The sequence below is a fragment of the Salmo salar genome, chromosome 18 (genome assembly GCF_965601325.2).
Source record: "Salmo salar chromosome 18, fSalSal1, whole genome shotgun sequence".
NCBI lineage: Eukaryota > Metazoa > Chordata > Actinopteri > Salmoniformes > Salmonidae > Salmo > Salmo salar.
Genome location: NC_138308.1, coordinates 14623564 through 14646524, shown reverse-complemented (window position 1 = coordinate 14646524; position 22961 = coordinate 14623564). Strand labels below are relative to the sequence as shown.

Genomic DNA, 22961 nt, shown 5'->3' with positions numbered 1-22961 from the left:
GTCCTTTTACAAGGTCACTTTGACTTGGCTATAAGGCCCTCAAATGCCTTTACACCAGCAGAAAAGTTTCCCACTTGCAGGAATTAAGATTTATATTTGATGTAGTGCATTTATTTTCCCTGCAAAAGAGTTTGTCGCTGAATGTAAACTCACTTTGATGTCTCTGGCTAATAAATAGTCCATGAGCCACGGGGGTCGGTCGGGCTCACTTGGGCTGACGATGTCTCACAGTGATTTTCTTGAAGGCCTATGTTAGTGATGAGCAGGTTAATTTATAACCCACAGTCCCTGCAGTTATATCTGCGGGGCAGGTGGGTTTAGGGTAATTAAATATTGTGTGGGGTTGAATAAAAGGAATAAAGGTTTCATTCTTGTGTAGTTTATATCTATAGGCTATATAGAGGTTTTTTCTTTAATTATTTTAGGCTTTATGGCATTTGTGTGTAAGCTTGAGGGCCTAACTGTACTCGCACCAAATAGCTTACACGCCAATCGCTTTTGGAAACGGGCAGAGAACGTTATCGTAGACCCACGAAGGAAAGAAGGACAATGTCGAACTTTATTTTCATTAAGAGAAAGGCTATGAAATGGAGAGTTGAACATAAAGGGAGGGCCCAAAAATGATTTGGTGAAGTGGTAAAAGAGGATGATGGCAGTGTCATGTTATGTGTGATTGTGTGGCGCTATACAAATTCCACAGTCACAAGATGGGAACTGTAGCCTGCTTTTTAGATCGGTTAAATGGAAACTGAAATCTAGGCACTGACTGTAGGTCTATAACCACTCCCATAGCCTTAATAATAACTCCTGCGCATATGTGAATCCTGTGATGGCCCTGTATCTACAAATCTTTTTAAAACCCTGTTCTAGCTGTGAGTGTCAAATGTGGTGCATTTATCACCAAAGTTACAATCCAAAAACTGCCCCACCACATGGAATTCTATGGCTAAGCTTCCAACATTCTAACGTCAATGGCACAATATGGGTTATTTTTAAACGAGTTGTAGCTGGTGTGCTTTCAGTGACATTTCCAGATCCACTACTCAAAGGTTAAAATGTATTGTAGGTTTCCTTTTTTTGAGCAACTTATACAGATAATTCTGATACTTTAGGTTATGTAGTGCATGTGGACACCTGCTTGTCGAACATCTCATTCCAAAATCATGGGCATTAATAAAGAGTTGGTCCCCCTTTGCTGCTATAACAGCCTCCACTCTTCTGGGAAGGCTTTCCACTAGATGTTGGAACATTGCTGCAGGGACTTGCTTCCATTCAGCCACGAGCATTAGTGAGGTCGGGCACTGATGTTGGCTCATTCTGCCTGGCGCGCAGTCGGTGTTCCAATTCATTAGTGTTCGATGGGGTTGAGGTCAGGGCTCTGTGCAGGCCAGTCAAGTTCTTCCACACCGATCTCGACAAACCATTTCTGTATGGACTTCGCTTTGTGCAAGGGAGCATTGTCATGCTGAAACCGGAAAGGTCCTTCCCCAAACTGTTGCCACAAAGTTGGGAGCACAGAATTGTCTAAATGTCATTGTATGCTGTAGGGTTAAGATTTCCCTTCACTTGAACTGCTCCAGAGTCCAATGGCGGCGAGCTTTACACCACTCCAGCCGACACTTGGCATTGCGCATGGTGCTCTTAGGTTTGTGTGTGGCTGCTCGGCCATGGAAACCCATTTCATTAAGCTCCCGACGAACAGTTCTTGTGCTGACGTTGTTTCCAGAGGCAGTTTGGTACTCGGTAGTGAGTATTGCAACCGATGACAGACAATTTTTACATGCTTCAGCACTCGGCGGACCTGTTCTGTGAGCTTGTGTGGCCTACAACTTCCCGGCTGAGCGTTGTTGCTCCTAGACTTTTCCACTTCACAACAGCACTCCCAGTTGACCGGGGAAGCTCTAGCAGGGCAGAAATTTGACGAACTGATTTGTTTGGAAGGTAACATCCTATGACGGTGCCACGTTGACACGGCGCTCTTCAGTAAGGTCGTTGTACTGCTAATGTTTCTCTGGAGATTGCATGGCTCTGTGCTCAATTTTATACACCTGTCAGCAACGGTTGTGGTTGAAAAAGCCGAATCCACTAATTTCAAGGGGTGTCCACATAATTTTGTAAATATGAGTTATGTACCCTAGAGGTCAAGGTTCTGTTGACTTGAACATTCCAAAAATGTGTCTGATAGCTGTGAATCTAAGCTTTCCAATTATATATTATTGACGTGAACAATAGCTTGTTGTATACTGATCCCTATGGGATGAAAAAGAGTAGCACAGAGAATGCTACCATTGATGTACTGCTATCACACATTTTCCAACTCTAGGGACAGAGCTTCAATAAAATCACTTAGACATCGTCGGCCCAAGTGAGCCCAATGGCCCAAATTTGGGGGTCTGGCTCATGGACTAAAAGGCCCTTTGAGTCACAAGGAGCGCTCCCATGTGGAAGAATAGCCCCTGTGTTGGTGCTGAGAGCAGTTCCTGGCTCTCAGGCTGCTGGGCCACATCCAGACCATGCTGCTCCACTTATCTCCCAGCCACAGCAGGGGCTTTTGGCTCGCACCATGGACAACCTCCTCTGCCACCCCCTGGAATAGCACATCCCTTGGGTCTAAAATCAGATGTTTGTGTCCAAATGTGCTGTTGGGTTATCTGTGCTGAAATGTCTGAAACTGTGAGCTAAATGAGGATTCCCTGGTATTGTACAGGGAAGTGACTGACACTCTTTGTCCCTAGTATATTTTCAGGCTCATGTAGGCAAGGCCTAAAGTTGTTTTTAAACCTAAAGATCCACTATGAAGAAATCCCTCTGCCATTTCCTGGTTGCTAACATTCTAGTAGTTTGCCTAATTTCAGTTGTGACAACAATCAAGTACATTGTAGAGAATCATTGTACCATCTAAACTGCTGGGAAATATATTGTCCATAGCCAAAAATATTGTATTTTCAGCTGTTTTTAAAGCTGGTGTACAAAACCGAATGTACAAGACATAAAAAGAACTTAAAAACGGGAGGCATAGAAATAACGCGCACAGAACGGATCTACCCTTCTTAGACTTGCTTTCAATAAGTGACAGATCTATAATGCAGATTTCTAATGAATTTGGTTGTGTCGCCCAAAAAGTTACATATTGCGTTTTTGTTATTTACAGACTTGACTAATCACACAAGTGAGTCAATGTATGACTATACGGCATTAATTTGTCAGACACAGAAATCACACTTTGATAAGCCCTCTATCTAAGAGCTTCAGCTCTTATATTCCTGTTTGAACTGGCCTCCGTCTCTGAGGTGGCGTCCTTCTGGAGACGGTGATGCTGAAGTGGCGGTAATTACACACACACACACACACACACACACACACACACACACACACACACACACACACACACACACACACACACACCGATCCGGCTCTGCTAATGACTTTTAAAGTTGGAAGATGTTAGTTGTGGGCTGCAGTAATGTGTAATGTCTTTCCATCAGTGTAGGTCGTAGTGTACTGCGGCTGGGTCCCTGGGCTCTGGGCCCCGGTGACAGTCTGTCTGCAGCGCTGTGCCGCGGCTCCTGCCCCGTCATCTGATACCTCCGCACAGCTTGGGTTGCCCAGCAACCCCCTTGGCCTGCTTTATTTGACTATAGGGTTTGTGCGCAAAATTTTAGGGCAGAAATAAAATGGAACTGTTTGGCTGAATCTCAACTTTTATTTTCATGCAGACATATCAAGACTCGTGATATGCAGTCCTTCCCAACCTGTCGTTGACACACTTTGGTCCATTTACAACGTCCCAAGTGCTGTAAGTCCCATTTGCTTAATGTGTGACTAACTTGAGGCTCACACTCTCTCCTGCTCAGGTCTCCATGGTGCCATGCTGGATTTCTATCTCCAGCATCAATATGTTCTCTATCCCTATGGATCTGTATGACCCCCAGCACCAACGCTGGTCTCTCTACAAGCTTCCTCAACATGCCCCCGCACCATGGATCCCCCAGTGAGGTAAGGCTGCTCTCTCTGGCTGTTACAGTGAGTCAGAGGGATCACTCCTGCTTCAGATTATACTTGTGATGATACATGTTCAACCCCATACGGTGTGTAATTTGTGCAAGATGTGTTGTGGGCACATGCTTGGTTGGTGAATGCATCTCTGTTTGGATTCCTTCTCCAAGCCTTTTTCTTTAACCTAACAAATGTTTGTTTCTCTGCGGAGGGCACCGGTGATTACCACACAACCTGATTATACCCCTCCCCCTCTGAGGAGATTAAACCCTGACCTCTCCCGGCAGACAGAGCTGGCCAATCAGCGGGTGGTTACCCGGCTCTTAATTGCAGGCGCAGATTGGGTCATTGGAGCTGTCTGCTGATGTGATTAATAACTGGAGGAATAAGAGCAGGAAAGGACCTGATTGCACATGCTCCCGGAGGTTTACACATCTGTGAGTTTTCCATGGGTGGAGTGACTCCCACCATGAGAGAACATCTAGAATGGGTTATTTTTGGGCGGGGGATATATATATATATATATATATGTATATATGAGGTATCTCCTTGTCATTAAGTCACCATCTTAGTTCACAGTTTAAACATGTATAAAAGATGAGATGACAATGAACTGACCGGTGGCTTATATGTTCTTTTGTTTTTGTTTGAGGAAAAAAACAAAAAAAACACAGACTGAGTTTGCGCACTCCGCCGGCAGACCTTCAAACAGAGTCAGGGAGTCTACTCGAGCAAATTGCTACCATATGTTCACAGAGGATGTTGAACCCAATGTATTTCACGTCCTCGCTTTTAAACACGACTTAAGGCGAGTTGGTGAGTTTCCCAAGTTTTTGCCGGTCTACTTTTGTGTCCAACTTTTTCTCCTGAATCATCACTCATAGACTCAAGAGTGGTGTGACTTTAAGAAAGCAACCAGGATCTTCTCTCCTTATAGAGGTAGTGGTTGAGGGTGACACAGGTCTAGTCTCTGGAAGAGGGGGGAGGGGTCCTGTTGACAGGGATACAGTGAGGCTTGTTTTGTGGGAAGCTTGCACTCCCACTGGACCAGAAACAGCAGGGGTTCAAACTTTAGAACTCAATTCCTACATTTGAATATAAAAATAGATTTTATCAAACAAAACTATGCTACATTTTATCTCTGGGACCCTCAGGATGACAAATCAGAGGTGAATGTATCAAACCAAGTGCCGTGATAAAAGTTTGTTGTGTACTCTCCTCAATAGCATGGTATTTTTTTCACTGTAATAGCTACTGTTAATTGGACTGTGCAGTTAGATTAACAATAATTTAAGCTTTCTGCACATATAAGACATGTCTATGTCCTGGAATGTTGATGTTACTTACGTCATTCTAGTCACATTAGCGCACGTTAGCAATGCCCAAACCGGAGTTGTCGCGTGCGCGAGCATTGCAAAATAAATGTACACATGCATGTTATTCAATCATTGCACCCACACTGCTCACGCGCACCAACGAACGTCTGCGTTGCCAGGCGCTAAAATATAAGTTTACTCTATTTGCGATGCAAGTCCTGCCTCTCCCATCTCCTCATTGGTTTTTAGAAACGTATACCCACGTGCCATCTTCTCATTGGTTTTTAGGAACATATACCCAGGTGGGTGATTGAATGATGAACTGAGGTTGGTTGTGGTAATGCACCTTATTATGAAAGTTAGTTTCCAATCACCATATAAAGTCCAAAGAAGAAAAAGAAGCCTGGAAGGAGGAGAGATGACTAGAAATGATTCGGTTGACCGTTTTATGTGTGGATTAATTGTCGGAGTAGAGAACCTTGTGCATTTCAGGTAAAATAACAACTCAATGTTTATGTCCAGGGACAAATTAGCTAGCAACAGCAAGCTAGCTAGCTAAATAGGACAAATTAGCTACCAACTGCAAGCTAGCTAGCTAAATTGCCATAAATGTTTAATGCTTTTTGACCTGTCCCCAAATTAATCAAATCAAATTTTATTGGTCACATACACATGGTTAGCAGATGTTAATGCGAGTGTAGTGAAATGCTTGTGCTTCTACTGACCGTGCAGTAATATCTAACAAGTAATCTAACAATTTCACAACAACCACCTTATACACAGAAGTGTAAAGGAATGAATAAGAATATGTACATATAAATACATGGATGAGCGATGGCCGTGCGGCATAGGCAAGACGCAGTAGATGGTATAGAGTACAGTATACATATGAGATAAGTAATGTAGGGTATGTAACATTATATAAATTGGCATTGTTTAAAGTGACTAGTGATACATTTATTACATCCAATTTTTAATTATTAAATTGGCTAGAGATTTGAGTTAGTATGTTGGCAGCAGCCACTCAATGTTAGTGATGGCTGTTTAACAGTCTGATGGCCTTGAGATAGAAGCTGTTTTTCAGTCTCTCGGTCCCAGCTTTGATGCACCTGTACTGACCTCGCCTTCTGGATGATAGCGGGGTGAACAGGCAGTGGCTCAGGTCGTTGTTGTCCTTGATGATCTTTTTGGCCTTCCTGTGACATCGGGTGGTGTAGGTGTCCTGGAGGGCAGGTAGTTTGCCCCCGGTGATGCGTTGTGCAGACCTCACTACCCTCTGGAGAACCTTACGGTTGTGGGCGGAGCAGTTGCCGTAACAGGTGGTGATACAGCCCGACAGGATGCTCTCGATTGTGCATCTGTAATAGTTTGAGTGTTTTTGGTGACAAGCCAAATTTCTTCAGCCTCCTGAGGTTGAAGAGGCGCTGTTGCGCCGTCTCGTCGTTGTTGGTAATCAAGCCTATCACTGGAGTGTCGTCTGCGAACTTGATGATTGAGTTGGCGGCGTGCATGGCCACGCAGTCATGGGTGAACAGGGAGTACAGGAGAGGGCTGAGAACGCGCCCCAGTGTTGAGGATCAGCGGGTGGAGATGTTATTTCCTACCCTCACCACCTGGGGGTGGCCCGTCAGGAAGTCCAGGACCCAGTTGCACAGGGCGAGGTTGAGACCCAGGGTCTTGAGCTTAATGACGAGTTTGGAGGGTACTATGGTGTTAAATGCTGAGCTGTAATCGATGAACAGCATTCTTACATAGGTATTCCTCTTGTCCAGATGGGTTAGGGCAGTGTGATTGTGATTGCGTCGTCTGTGGACCTATTGGGGCGGTAAGCAAATTGGAGTGGGTCTAGGGTGTCCGGTAGGGTGGAGTTGATATGATCCTTGACTAGTCTCTCAAAGCACTTCATAATGACGGAAGTGAGCGCTACGGGGCGATAGTCATTTAGCTCAGTTACCTTAGCTTTCTTGGGAACAGGAACAATGGTGGCCTTCTTGAAGCATGTGGGAACAGCAGACTGGGATAGGGATTGATTTAATATGTCCGTAAACACACCAGCCAGCTGGTTTGTGCATGCTCTGAGGACGCGGCTAGGGATGCCGTCTGGGCCGGCAGCCTTGCGAGGGTTAACACGTTTAAATGTTTTACTCCCGTTGGCTGCGGTGAAGGAGAGCCCGCAGGTTTTGGTAGTTTGCACCAATGTACCTAACCATAAACATCACTGCCTTTCTTTAAAATCAATAAAGAAGTATTATTTTTAAACCTGCATATTTAGTTAATATTGCCTGCTAACATGAAATTGTGTCACATCTCTAGCGTTCATTGCACGCAGAGTCAGGGTATATGCAACAGTTTGGGCCGCCTGGCTCGCTGCGAACTAATTTGCCAGAATTTTATGTAATTATGACAACATTGACATAACTCGTAAGCATTCATTCAGACAGCACTTTCGTGCGTTTTGCCAGCAGCTCTTCGCTGTGTTTCAAGCTGTTTATGACTTCAAACCGGGAGGGTATAATTTGTGGAACGTTCCAACAGGAATCTATTCCAAAAACTTCGAAATAACAAGGTTGCCAAAAAACAACGCATACAAAGTTGTATAGCTGCAGAATAAGATACCGGGTAGTGAGTGGTCTATTTCATTGCGTTTTTCACTCATCACGTTTATTCCGAACAATGTCTGTCCTCACTCTGGTTGCCTATAGACAAACATTAAGAATAAGCTACGTGGTGAGTTGATGCCTATTCGGCAGCTAGTTAGCTAGGTTTGTATGCGTTGCTACTTTGTATGCGTTGTTGGTTGGCAACCTTTTACTTTTGTTTTTTGGAACAGATTCCTGTTGGAACGTTCCACAAATTATACCCACCCCTTCAAGCCTGTCAACTCCCGAGATTAGGCTGGTGTAACCGATGTGAAATGGCTAGCTAGTTAGCGGGGTGCGCGCTAATAGCGTTTCAAACGTCACTCGCTCTGAGACTTGGAGTAGTTGTTTCCCCTTCCACTACATGGGTAACGCTGCTTCGAGGGTGGCTGTTGTCGATGTATTCCTGGTTCGAGCCCAGGTAGGAGCGAGGAGAGGGACGGAAGCTATACTGTTACACTGGCAATACTAAAGTGCCTATAAGAACATCCAATAGTCAAAGGTATATGAAATAGAAATCATATAGAAAGAAATATTCCTATAATAACTACAACCTAAAACTTCTTACCTGGGAATATTGAAGACTCATGTTAAAAGGAACCACCAGCTTTCATATGTTCCCATGTTCTGAGCAAGGAACTTAAACCTTAGCTTTTTTACATGGCACATATTGCACTTTTACTTTCTTCTCCAACACTTTGTTTTGCATTATTTAAACCAAATTGAAGATGTTTCATTATTTATTTGAGGCTAAATTGATTTTATTGATGCATTATATTAAGTTAAAATAAGTGTTCATTCAGTATTGTTGTAATTATCATTATTATTAATAAATAAAAAGTAAAATAAAAAAAATCGGCCGATTTTAATCGGTACCGGGTTTTTGGTCCTCCAATAATCGGTATCGGCATTGAAAAATCATAATCGGTCGACCTCTATTTGACTTTACTTCAAATAATGAGGAATGTCTTACCTTGCCTCAATTATTTTATGAAGAATTCCTCATGCCATTACGATTGCATTTCTCTCTTGTTCTATTGGTTTTCATATTAAAAAGTGGTATATATTAGCAACCCATCCTAGTCCCCCTCTTTCTACGTTTCTAATGGAGATTTTAATCTGTCACATATGGAACCACTTGCATTAGGAGCACTGTTTAGAACGGTGGTTTCCCACCAATTGTATTTTGGCAAATGTTTGAAATTAGGTTTTATTAGTTACTTCATTACAGCAGTTGCATATTCAATAATAGGCCACAGTCTTTTGACTAAGATTATATGCTTGCTATTGTTGCATTTTTTCATTAAGCTCTTATTGAAAAATGTCCGTTCCTTGCATGCATAGTTTTTTTTCTGTTGGTCACTTCATTTAACTGTTTGAAAAAAATGTTGCTGTTTGTTGACCGGTTAATGAGGGTTGGTTAGTCAGCAGCAAAATTGACCAACATTTGCATCCCTAGTCCTGACAAAGCCTTATTTGAGACCATCTTCTGTGAGGGAGGATCTGTCAGTGAATCCCGAACTACCTCCTCGAACCTAACTGGCTCGGAGGGCCCTCTGTTATCACATGTTGCTGACAACTCCGAGGGTGGCTTCCAGAGAGTGGCGAGGGGATCAATAAACCCATCAACTGCAGGACACACTTGTGACTTGAATGATGCAATTCATGTTCCACTTTTTAATGATACGAGTATGAAATTCTAATGAACAAATAACCTCTGTTTTTTTTTATTTGTTTGGGAGGTATTTAATCTGTTACATGTGTCAAGTCTCAAAATCAGACAAACAAAGGCACTAGGCTCCAAACATATCGCAGTTCGTGTTGGGGTAGCACTTTGCTCTGAAGCCTGCATCTGTGCTGGCTAGGTCAAAGTGGCTATCGAGGGACTAATTAGCCCCTACACCATCAATCATTTCACTCCCTCAGCTTTGGGACACTATAGCAAATGGCGGAGGCGTGCGTGAACATGCAAATGGAGGGGCGAGGGGAAGGATGTGGTTTGGGATTCAGCCTGTGTCTCCGGGTGGGATGGTTTCTCTCAGGAGGATTGCAGTTCTGGAGCGTTGCCTGGCTCCAGCTCTTATCAGCACCCTGCCTCCCCTCCTCTCCCCTCCCCTGCTAGTGGAATGTGTGAGCAGGTAATGGAAAATAAACTGGCAGAAAATTTCAGCTCATGGAAATTTGAGTGATAGTGGGCACCTTGCCGGAGCAGAGCCTGTGTCAAAGGAAAGTCAATTAAAGAATAGTGGTTTTGAATTGGCCTGCTTGACGTTCTATTTTTTTTCTCTGCCTTCCTGTTTCAACAAGGGCGCCAACACTGTTTAGATCAGAGGGTGTTCAGTAGAGTTCAGGTAGTATTATCAAAATCACAGGCAACCCTAAAATATTATGCCAAACAGTGCTGTAAAACGTCAGCTACCCTGTACTGTGTGGTTTGATCAGAGGGTAGCCTACTCCTTCCATGGGTGTCCTATGCGTGTGGACTGTGGCGTGTGTGTGTGTGTGTGTGTGTGTGTGTGTGTGTGTGTGTGTGTCTCAGTGTCCGTGTGTGTAAGCATGCCTATTAGAGACTCAAGCCGTGGTTGCAGTAATTGACTGTGTCTGTGGAGGGTAACCTCAGATCCTCTGAGGCCTGGTCAGAGTCAGTAACACTGGCTCCGTTCACAAACCTTCCACTCCAGAGAGCGAGAGGAGTCTATTCAACACCATATCTTCTCACCTCAGTGTTTACTTGTTTACAAAGTCATTTTGTATAGTTTTACTTTGTCTGTGAAAACCATTAGCATGTGTCGTTCCACAAAAAACACGAGGATTGACACCCACCATCAGATTTTTTCTGTAGTTAGTAACAGATAAGATTAGCAGTGCTGAACATTTTGTTTTAAATTTAATTTGATCTGAGAAATTACTCTAATTGATTTCACCCAAATTGACCATTTACATTTATGGGATTCAGATGGTAATCAACATCCAATTTGAATCAAACTTCTTCCTACCAATGAGTAAGACATGAGGAATCCCCCCCAAAAATGGTTAAGACACCCACGGATCCCCACACCCCATGCCAATCTCATACCAAGAACCAATATCAGTTCTCTATGTTTAAGTGTTATGAAGCTGTGGCTTGGAGTATTGCTTCTCCATACTATGCAGTGTATTCCCTGTGAATCTGTTTTTTCCCCCTTTGAGAGAATTTGTCATTGAAGCTGCTTTCGTTATTTACCATAAACTAGTGTGACAGTAACGTGTTGACCATTAGATGTCGCTGTTTCTACTATACTGCCACAATCTTTTATACTTGTTTCTTGTGTTTATTGAATAGATGTTTGGGTCGAAAACCAATAGATTTGTCTCATTGAAATAAATTGTGTGGTCATCCTAGAACTGGGATGATAAACCAAAATTTAGCAACCATACCGATCACTTATCGCAGGCATTTTGCTGATATCGTTCATTACAATAACTAGCTTATTTTAGAGAAATATGAAGTTTTAAATGAAATAAGTTTGCTAATATGGGTGCTTGTTAATGGGGCAATTGATGGCTACAGGCATCAAACTAATAGTAATTTAAATGATTACATTTTTTTTTGCACATTTAAAATCATAAATGTATTGTTCTATTTATCATTATCGCATCAATTCAGGCAATTTATTGCGATATGGATGTTTGTCCATATCGCCCAGCTCTAGGTCATCCTCACAATTCAGTTTGTCCTAATGGCAGAGAAAAAAGAAAAAGCCATGTCTTGGACTGGCCAATAAAAAGAAAAGATTAAGATGGTCAAATGAATAGACACTGGACAGAGAGGTGGCTTTTACTTTGCAACTCTGCCTAGAAGGCCAGCATCCCGGAGTCACCTCTTCACTGTTGACGTTGACTGGTGTTTTGCGGGTACTATTTAATAAAGCTGCCAGTTGAGGACTTGTGAGGCGTCTGTTTCTCAAACTAGACCCTCTAATGTACTTGTCCTCTTGCTCAGTTGTGCACCGGGGCCTCCCATTCCTCTTTCTATTCTGGTTAGAGCCAGTCTGCGCTGTTCTGTGAAGGGAGTAGTACACAGCGTTGTATGAGATCTTCAGTTTCTTGGCAATTTCTCGCATGGAATAGCCTTAATTTCTCAGAACAAGAATAGACTGACAAGTTTCAGAAGAAAGTTCTTTGTTTCTGGCCATTTTGAGCCTGTAATCGAACTCACAAATGCTGATGCTCCAGATACTCAACTAGTCTAAAGAAGGCCAGTTTTATTGCTTCTTTAATTAGCAAAACAGTTTTCAGCTGTGCTAACATAATTGCAAAAGGGTTTTCTAATGATCAAGTTAGCTAATCCAAGTTTATCATTTTAAAAAGGCTAACACAACATGCCATTGGAACACAGGAATGATGGTTGCTGCTAATGGGCCTTTGTACGCCTATGTAGATATTCCATAAAAATCTGCTGTTTCCAGCTACAATAGTCGTTTACAACATTAACAATAGTCGTTTACAACATTAACAATGTCTACACTGTATTTCTGATCAATTTGATGTTATTTTAATGGACAAAAAAATGCCTTTCTTTCAAAAACATGGACATTTCTAAGTGACCCCAAAATTTGGAACGTTAGTGTATAGGTTCAGAATGTGGTGTTGTCATGCCTAAGTTTGCTAATCTTGCCAATAGTTGTGATGAATGAGCCATCTGATCCAGTGAATGATGGAGCCGAGATCCAAAAATTACAATCGCTCTTTATAGGGCTGCCCCCCCCCGTGTATTTTTCCATATATACAGTGCATTCGGAAAGTATTCAGACCTTGACCTTTTCCAGATTTTGTTGCGTTATAGCCATATTAAAAAAGGAATGAAATATTTTTCTCCCGTCATCAATCTACATACAATACCCCATAATGACAAAGCGAAAACAGTTTTTGAAATGTTAGCAAATTTATTACAAATTAAAAAGGTACCTTATTTACATAATTATTCAGACCCTTTGCTATGAGACTTAAAATTGAGCTCGGGTGCATCCGGTTTACATTGATCATCCTTGATGTTTCTACAACCTGACTGGAGTCCACCTGTGGTAAATTCAATTGATTGGACATGATTTGGAAATGCACACACTTGTCTATATAAGGTCCCACAGTTGACAGTGCATGTCAGAGCAAAAACCAAGCCATGAGGTTGAAGGAATTGTCCATAGAGCTCCGAGACAGGATTGTGTCGAGGCACAAATCTGGGGAATGGTACCAACAAACATTCTGCAGCGTTGAAGGTCCCCAAGAACACAGTGGCCTCCATCATTCTTCAATGGAAGAAGTTTGGAACCACCAAGACCCTTCCTAGAGACCTGCAAATACCTGTGCAAAGATGCTCCCTATCCAACCTGACAGAGCCTGAGAGGATCTGCAGAGAAGAATGGGAGAAACACCCCAAATACAGGTGTACCAAGCTTGTAGCGTTATAACCAAAAAGACTCGGCTGTAATCGCTGCCAAAGGTGCTTCAACAAAGTACTGAGTAAAGGGTCTGAAATATTTATGTAAATGTGATATTTCAGCTTTTTCTTTTTATAAATGTACAAAAAAAGTTATCTGTTTGCTTTGTCATTATGGGGTATTGTGTGCAGATTGATGTTTACATTTTTTTTTAAATCCATTTTAGAATAAAGCTGTAACGAAACAATGTGGAAAAAGTCAAGGTCTGAATGCACTGTGGACACATGCTATAGTTTTAATCAACTATATTCACTGAGCATATCTGATGCTTGAAGCACATTGATTAAATAAGACACACAAATGACTAGTGGGAGTACGACCAGCAATTGATTTGATTGTGCCGGGCTCAGACTTCCTGCGCTGTGTTAAAAGACAGCAAGTGACTGTGACTAGCATCCATTGTCTCTCTCTCCTCCCTGCTGCAGCGACCACCACAGAACATAAGTGTTTATTGCGCTGTTCGTGTTGCTGAAGCTGCAACATAATTACTGCCATTCCTGACTGAAAGGTTCTGTTACCGAAATCCCTCATTTGTTTAGGATAAACATTACCTATTCCCTCAACCCTTGTTCTCCTTATGACACATGTATGCATCGCATGCACGTGACTAATAGGGCCTGACCTATAGCGTATCATAATCACATCAATAAATTGGTTATAACAAACTCTGAACACCATAACAGCAAAATGGATGCAGAGGGCATGACAAACTCAAAACGGGGAAATGTTACTGGTTGCTCAGGAGGTAAAGGGAAAGTCAGATGTGTGGAATAAATGTGACTAGTTGTGGAAAATACTGGAGATCAAGAAAAATAAGTTAAGGAGCAAGCACTGTGTGCATATTATGTGTACCAAACAGGTGCTGTTAAATTAAAATATCATTTTTCTGCCCGTTTGGAACAATGTAAACAACACTAAATACATTATAGTCGTACCAGAGAGTCTGTTGTAAAAAAGCTGTGCAGATTTTGAAGCCTTTATTACAGCTAAGACTAAAAACAGTCACACTCATGAGTGCAATTTCCCGATATGAAACTGGTTAGTCCTATTTAAAACTAAATGCTTGATTACATTTCAATCATGAATGACATGTATGCTGTGTGATGACATGAACGAATTAATGATTGATACAGTAGCCTAAACTTTTGACTGGTACTGTATATGGATGATTTATAAAGCCAGGCACATTTAACAGTTAGGCTGTTGATTATTGACCTAATTAAGTTGGTTTCCTCTCTCCTCACTTTTCTTAGACAATAAGACAAGGGCTGTTTTTCACATCTCCTCATTCTGCTGCTACCTCTGTCGCATTGCTCTCAACACCAATATGCTGGTTAACTTGTAACATAACCATGTACAATTTCAGTAGCACATGACTTAGTGATGGACTGTGCATCCCCACAGCCTCCACAATGGATTAGTCCACTCAGATGGGTGTCTTGGACACCATGAAATATTTGTATTGCTATTGCTCGGCTAAAGAAATCTCTGTCGGCCAAACAATCGACCAGTCCTAATTTAGGTCACCCAGAAAATATGCCTCTGTTGATATCACATTTCACACATTATCCAGACACTGACTGTTAGCACTTGGAGGTCTATCGCAGCTTCCTAAAAGGAATGGTTTTTAGCTGAGGCAGTTGAACCTGCAGCCATATTACTTCTACAGCAATGTGTGTTATAGCTCCGCCAAATGGCATGGCATTGCATGCAAGGGTGTGGCCTTTGGTCCTTTACCTCTCTAACCTTTACAGGAATATGACTCTGAACAAAAACGTCAACACCTCCACCATTGGGATTCCTGTCTCTTCTGACGATGTTGAAAGCATTTTACATTTTTTACATTTTAGTCATTTAGCAGACGCTCTTATCCAGAGCGACTTACAGTAGTGAATACATACATTTCATTTCATGCATTTTGTTTTTGTACTGGCCCCCCGTGGGAATCGAACCCACAACCCTGGCGTTGCACACACCTTGCTGGCGTTGCAAACACCATGCTCTACCAAACTGAGCCAAAGGGAAGACTGTATTGCCTACCACTGTATCATCAAAGGTATTTTCTAAGTGAGTTTGAGATAGTCAGTATATGAATGTTATCCATTACTAGCAAGTTATCGATTTCATGAACCTTGTTTCTTAGCCTATTTTTAGCACTTTTCTCAGATTCTTTGTTTGTATTGCTTTACTGGGAGGCTTATCAGAGGTAGACATGACAGTAATATTTATGCTTGAGCTGATAGTGCAGGCTGAGCTGCACAAAGTGGACTTCCTACTAGGGCAATCCACCTCAGTGCTAACAGTATAACTCGGGTTCATAGGCGGATATTGCGCCGCCAATTGGCATGCCATTGCATGAAAGGGTGTGGCCTTTGGTCTTTTACCATCATGCAAGGTTGCACCTTCCTAGGCCTCACCATGTCATGTGAATTTGCATTTTAAGTTGGCCTTACGGAAGAAGAGGAATAATAATAATGAACGCCAACAAACACAATAGGGATTTATCAATTTTATTTAACCTTTACCTGGGCAATGTATTGTTATTAGTGACATTTACTATTAAGCCCAACGCAACCCAATACTATTACAATTGCAAAACACTAGTGTTTTTGGGACCTGTACCATTTTTGAAGACCATTAGAGATCACTTTTTATTGATCTCTCGAAGGCTTTTGATACAGTTGATCATGCTATACTAAGGCAGAGATTGTCGAGTGTAGGTCTTTCAGAGCATGCAGTTGCATGGTTTGTTAACTATCTGTCTGATAGAACTCAGTGCACTCAATTTGATGGGCTTAGGTCTGTTAAATTGTCTGTCTTAAATGGTGTGCCCCAAGGCTCTGTACTTGGTCCTCTCTTATTCACTATTTATATAAATAATTTAGACAAAAATGTCCAAAATGCACAACTTCATTTTTATGCTGATGATACTGTTATTTACTGTTGTGCTTCATCTCTTACAAAAGCTTTCCAGAACTTGCAAACTGCTTTTAATACTGTTCAACATACCTTGTCTCAATTGAAGCTTATCCTCAATACTGACAAAACTAAACTACTGGTGTTTTCTAAAGCAAGAAATAGACCTCTGAACCTTTCACCTATTACTACCTGTCAGGGCAAGGAGATTGAGGTTGTAACCTCATATAAATATCTTGGAATTTTGATTGATGATGGCCTCTCTTTTAAAATGCATATTCAACAACTTACAAAAAAATTGAAGCTGAAATTAGGATTTTATTTTAGGAATAAGGCTTGTTTTTCTTTTGAAGCCAGAAGGAGGCTAGTATCAGCTACATTTATGCCTTTACTAGACTATGGGGATATTTTATATATGAATGCTTCCGCTCAGTGTTTGAGATCAATTGACACCCTTTACCATGGCACTTTGAGATGTATTTTAAATTGCAAAACCCTTACGCACCACTGCACTTTATATACCAGGGTTGGCTGGCCTTCTCTAGTCACTCGTAGGCTCAGTCACTGGTATACTTTTATTTACAAAGCCATTTTGGGTTTACTACCTTTTTTATTTGGGCATTTTTATTGTTCAGAAATGTGGCGGGTACTCTCTTCATTCGAGGGACTTTATCTTGCTAACTGTTCCAAATGTCCGAACTGAATTTGGTAAAATGGCTTTTATGTACTCTGCGCCATCGTCTTGGAATGCCTTATAAAATACTTTTAAACTGGAAGAACTTGTCCCGATTGGTATTTTTAAATCACTGATGAATGATCTTGAGACTGATTCCCTGACATGTCAATGTTTTTTAATTTGCTGTTTTTGATTTTGTTATATTCTTTGTTAATTCTATGGTTTTTACTAGATTACTTGTAGTTTTTCATGTTGTTTGTCTAATTTTTGTAATGACTTGGCGCTGCCTATCTTGGCCAGGACGCTCTTGAAAAAGAGATTTTAAATCTCAATGAGCCTTTCCTGGTTAAATAAATAAAATAAATAAATTCGGTACTATAATTTAAAACTTTCTGTACTTCCTGTCAAATGCATCTCACTGATCAAGCCTGTATCAGCACATCCGACCCCTTATTATAGCGCTTACCGTGCCTGCTCCACTTACTTATTGCTAGCCTGCACTGGGAGTCTGGGCTGCATCATGTTAGCTCCCCTTCACTTGAACAATGCGACACGGCATGTAGAAGTGTTGAAACTGTTCATTACTGTTTGCAAAACAATGTCTGTACAAGCTAGAATACTTTTCAATACGAGAAGATACCGGTAGCTTCCAGCTTTGTAGGTTAACTTTTCTTGCTAGCTGACAGCTAAAGCTAACATCAATTCAATACCGTTGTACTTTGTGATAAAATGCAAGCCATAATGCAAATCTACTCATTTCAAGGCTGATAACCACCAAAACCTTTTCATTCACTTATGTGATGAGTCAAAAGAGATTAGTGCAAGAAGGAGCAATGCAGATATTCCTGGTAAAATATTTAACCACCTATAATTCACATAAAAAAAATATGTTAGTATTAATTACCTAAATTATTATTGACTTTGTAAGTGCTCTAAACAGTTGTCCACTACAAGAAATGCTCACCGGTACCCTGGTTTATAGAAAGAACCTTATGTTGTTAATCATTTGGTGGGTGCTTAGATGACAGCTTTGCACACTCTTGGCATTCTCTCAACCAGCTTCATGAGGAATGCTTTTCCAACAGTCTTGATGGAGTTCCCACATATGCGGAGCACTTGTTGCCTCCTTTTCCTTCACTCCCCCTGAGACACTCTTGGAGAGTGGGGTCACGGTCAGCCGCAGCTACATATTTTTCATATTGTCAGCTCATGTATTCGAAGTGGCAACCTTTCGGTTACTGGCCAAACGCTCCAACCGCTAGGCTACCTACCTCCCCAGGTTTGTAAGCGCTAGTGTGACACTAAAGAGTTGCAGGGTGGAGTAATCTATCGATGACCGTATCATCTACCTATGCATCATCAAAACAGTTACTTTGTGAGTAGGTGCTAACCATAGGATGTTAACCCATGTTCAAACTTAGCCATTGTTTTATAAATTACGGTTGAAAAGTAACAGTGGCCAGGCCTTAGCCCCAAGTCGGAGCAGGTCCCGTGTGGCTCAGTTGATAGAGCATGGTGTTTGCACGCCAGGGTTGTGGGTTCGATTCCCACGGGGGACCAGTACAGAAAATAATGTATGAATTCGCTACTGTAAGTCGCTCTGGATAAGAGCGTCTGCTAAATGACTAAAATGTAAATGTAGGTCCGCAGAGGCCATGGCCCAGTGAGGCACGGTGCCGGTCCGTGGAGATGTAAACAGAAAAGTCTGAGCCTTTTGGGTAAAACACTGGGGTAAGTCTTGGGTGGAAACTCAGCACTGGAGTATGGCTCAGGGAGTCAAGTGGAAAATGCAGAAGTCAAGGATGGGGAATGAGGAGAGAGGGTGTGGGTTGGTGGCCGCAGCTCCGTGTGGATGGGTATTCTTATGCTAATCCACTCCCGGGATGAGGCGCAAAGCAGCCAAGCAAACAATGGCAGTGGAGCCAGAAAGTCTGCCCTGCAGTCTAGCAGGCCTTGAAAGGCATGTTGGTCGGGGCGCCGACACTGGGAGAAGGCTGCCTGCAGCACGGAGAGGGCTGCCTGCAAGGAGGGGCCCCAGGAGAGGCCATGGATCTGGGCCAAGGCAGGGATAGAGAGAGAGTGGGGGAGCAGGCTGGAAGGAGGGGGGTGAAAGGTAGAAGGGAGACAAATGACATACCACATCACTCTTAACTTTATAGGCAGCAGGGCTGCAGTGAAGAGCTCCTTCCAAGGCTGTGTGGGAGTCGTACCGAGAGTGTTCAGTTGTACTTGTTTTTTTCTTCATTTATACCCCTTTTTCCATGATACCCCCATTCACCAGGCCCTTATTGCTCAAGTCTACATTTTTACCCTCCACTGAAACAGCAAAGCCCAATATTATATATATATATTGTAGCGTTGGAGTTGGAAATTAAGCATTGTAGTCAATCAGGAAGCTTTGTTTTTATTCAGACTGCAGCCTTCCAGAGCGGGAAATGCAGATGCGTGAAGTCTGTCTTCTCTGCAGCCATCCAGAGAAGGAGGCAGCGAGGCGGTCTTCAGCGCCAGGCTCATTTTACAGAGCTTTATTACTGTATGGGTGTAGCAGCGTCAGTCTCTCAGTTGAAGAGTGTATTAATGAATATGCTGACCCGAAAGAGAAGAATTCTGAGATTAACGTTTGTAAAATAGGCCTATTAGTTGTATACATTTTGCGAGGGTTGGACATACCAAAATCATTCCCAACTCTGGCTCTACCATATGCAGCTTTAAGAGATTGTTCAGTCAAATCTAAATGTGTCAGAGGAATGAGTTACCATTTCAAATTCACCTCAGGTTAAACCGTTTTCTAGATGTGCTACCACTTGTCCTAAGAATATGCACCCTGCGGTGTTCTGAAATGATGCCAATTTCATTTCCATCATTGTTGTCTCTGACCTAATGGAGTGATTTTGACTCTTATCAGTTCACCTCAGTCTCCAGACGGGATTTAAAGACCTCTTTGGGAGCGTTTTCTCAGTGTTTTCCTGTCTGTAGCCACTCCTTGGATTTCCAGCCTATTGAATTTCCTGGCATCCATTGAGTGGTGCGACCCAGAATTCCTTCCCTAGGGGGATGACCATGCATCAGTGGTTCGCTATAAGAGTGATTATTCTATACAGGTGGCACCACCGTTTTCACATGACAATGCCCCCTTTCATTCTCTCCATCCGAGGGAAGAGTGAGCAGTGATGCAATTTTCCAACTACCTATAGGCCTACATGTTTCAGTAGACCTCTTGGTAGACGTTTTCCTTTAGGGCAGTGGTATAAGGGTGCCTGGAGAAGTGGGCATACTCACATTTTGACCAAAATGTCCCAGACGTCTCATCCGGGGGAAGGAAAGGTGCACTGTGTGGATAAGGTTTGCAGGGTTTCACGTTCAAAATCACTTAAAACATCTTATTTTTAGTCCACAACAATGCTTGAAACCATATCAGGAGACCCTTTTTGGTGTCTGGGGAAAAATATAAATGTTTTTGAGAGGGGGTTGTTGCCCTTCAATTCAGTTGCCCACCTCGCAAGAGACGGTTTGGAGTTTGCAAAACAAAATCCCCTCCCGATTTGATACAAATCATAACATTCTGCCGGATAAAATATAATATACGCCAATTAGCAGATGCTTTAATCCAAAGTGATTTAGTCATGCGCTCAACCATTTTACGTATGGATGGCCCCGGGAACCGAACCATAATCCTGGCGTTGCAAGTGCCGTGCTCTACTGAGTCATACAGGACTACTACAGGTACATAGGGGTAGGCCTACTTTTTAGTCAACATTTAATTAGGAAGGTATTTTTTGGGGGACAGCGTTTAGAAATGTTCATTTCAAACAGCCCGTGATGACTGAACTGCGCATCACCGATTCAACTAAGACTTCAGACCAAACTTTTACAATACCTTGTTTGCATACCCATTTGTTGCCTTAGTTAGCTGGTAGATACCATAAGTTGAAACGTCTTTCCTACCGTACCGGCTACCGATGTGGTTTGAGAGCTGTGTGCTCTTCCTGACATATATTCTGCTGAAACTAGGCTATATGTGCTGCTCGCGTGAATATAGTTCACTTGCTTTGCGTTTTTGTGTAGGCTGGTTTGTGCATGATTTCGCCATTGTTCTACATATTTGAGAAGTCGTATTCCTCCACTACACTACTTTGATACGCATCAGGGATTAAGAAGTGAGTATACGCAATACCCACTGAAGAAGGAAAAAAAGGTGTGTGTATACGCTGTATCCCTGCGTAAAGCCCCCACTGCACCACTGCTTTAGGGTAAGGTACATTACCTGGATGGCCGCAACCAAGGTTTGAGAGTAAAATGAGTTATACCAGGTAAACATGTATACAGTGTTAATTCTGCTTCACCACCATCAACCCAAACACAAGTGCTCCCACCCAGACGATGGGGGATTTATTTTGTAATGCTACACTATATATACAAAAGTATGTTTTATAATCATTCAAATGAGGTGGATACGGTTATTTCATCCACACCCGTTGCTGACAGGTGTATAGAATTGAGCACAGCCATGCAATCTCCATAGACAAACATTGGCAGGAGAATGGCCTTACTGAAGAGCTCAATGACTTTCAACGTGGTACCGTCATAGGATGCTACCTTTCCAACAAGCCAGTTCGTCAAATTTTTGCTCAGCCACGATGTGGTAGGCCACACAAGCTCACAGAACGGGACCACCGAGTGCTGTAGCTTGTAAAAATAGTCTGTCCTCTGTTGCAATATTCACTACGAGTTACAAACTGCCTCTGGAAGCAACATCAGCACAAGAACTGTTCGTCGGGAGCTTCATGAAATGGGTTTCCATGGCCGAGCAGCCGCACACAAGCCTAAGATCACCATGCGCAATGCCAAGTGTCGGCTGGAGTGGTGTAAAGCTCGCCGCCATTGGACTCTGGAGCAGTGGAAACGCGTTCTCTGGAGTGGTGAATCACACATCACCATCTGGCATTCCGACGGACGAATCTGGGTTTGGCGGATGCCAGGATAACGCTACCAGCCTGAATACATAGTGCTAACTGTAATACATAGTGCTAAGTTTGGTGGAGGAGGAATAATGGTCTGGGGCTGTTTTTCTTGGTTCAAGCTAGGGATGTGATTTTCAGTGACGGGAAATCTTAACGCTACAGCATAAAATGCAATCTAGATGGTTCTGTGCTTCCAACTTTGTGGCAACAGTTTGGGGAATGCCCTTTCCTGTTTAAACATGACAATGCTCCCTTGCACAAAGCGAAGTCCATACAGAAATGGTTTGTCGAGATCGGTGTGGAAGAACTTGGCTGGCCTGCACAGAGCCCTGACCTCAACCCTATCGAACACCTTTGGGATGAATTGGAACGTCGACTGTGAGCTTAGCCTAATTGCAACATCAGTGCCCGACCTCACTAATGCTTGTGGCTGAATGGAAGCCAGTCCCCGCAGCAATGTTCCCACATCAAGTGGAAAGCCTTCCCAAAAGAGTAGAAGCTGTTATAGCAGAAAAGGGGGACCAACTCCATATTAATGCCCATGATTTTGGAACGAGATGTTCGATGAGCAGGTGTCCACAGACTGTTGGTCATGTAGCGTAGTCTGCTAGCTCTCTCTGACAAGTCATAAGAAGATCTTGCGGAGTCCTGGGCCATGTAGAGGTGGCGTTAGTACTCAGCAAAAAGTTACCTGACACCATCGCAGAGACTAGAGGATGACAATCTTCAGCCTCTTAACCTCTATGGGCTAGGTGGGACGCTAGCGTCCCCCCCGTGGTGCACTCCATCAACAGCAGGTGCATTTCAAGAGCGGCAAATTTGAAACCAAATAAATGTCAAAATTCAAATTTTTCAAACATACAACTATCTTACACCCTTTGAAAGATAAACATCTCCTTAATCTAACCACGTTGTCCGATTTCAAAAAGGTTTTACGGCGAAAGCATAAAGTTAGATTATGTTAGGAGAGTACATTGACA

General features: G+C 42.5%; 1 protein-coding gene across 2 annotated transcripts in view; it reads left to right on the top strand.

Annotated features, from left to right (window-relative positions):
• bmpr1aa (bone morphogenetic protein receptor, type IAa) overlaps positions 1 to 22961 on the top strand; it is a 72405-nt gene that overhangs the window by 18862 nt on the left and 30582 nt on the right. For both annotated transcript variants that reach the window (XM_014154032.3, XM_014154031.3), the window contains exon 2: positions 3855 to 3996. The gene's annotated coding sequence lies outside the window, so the exon portion shown is untranslated. The remainder of the gene's footprint in view (positions 1 to 3854; positions 3997 to 22961) is intronic.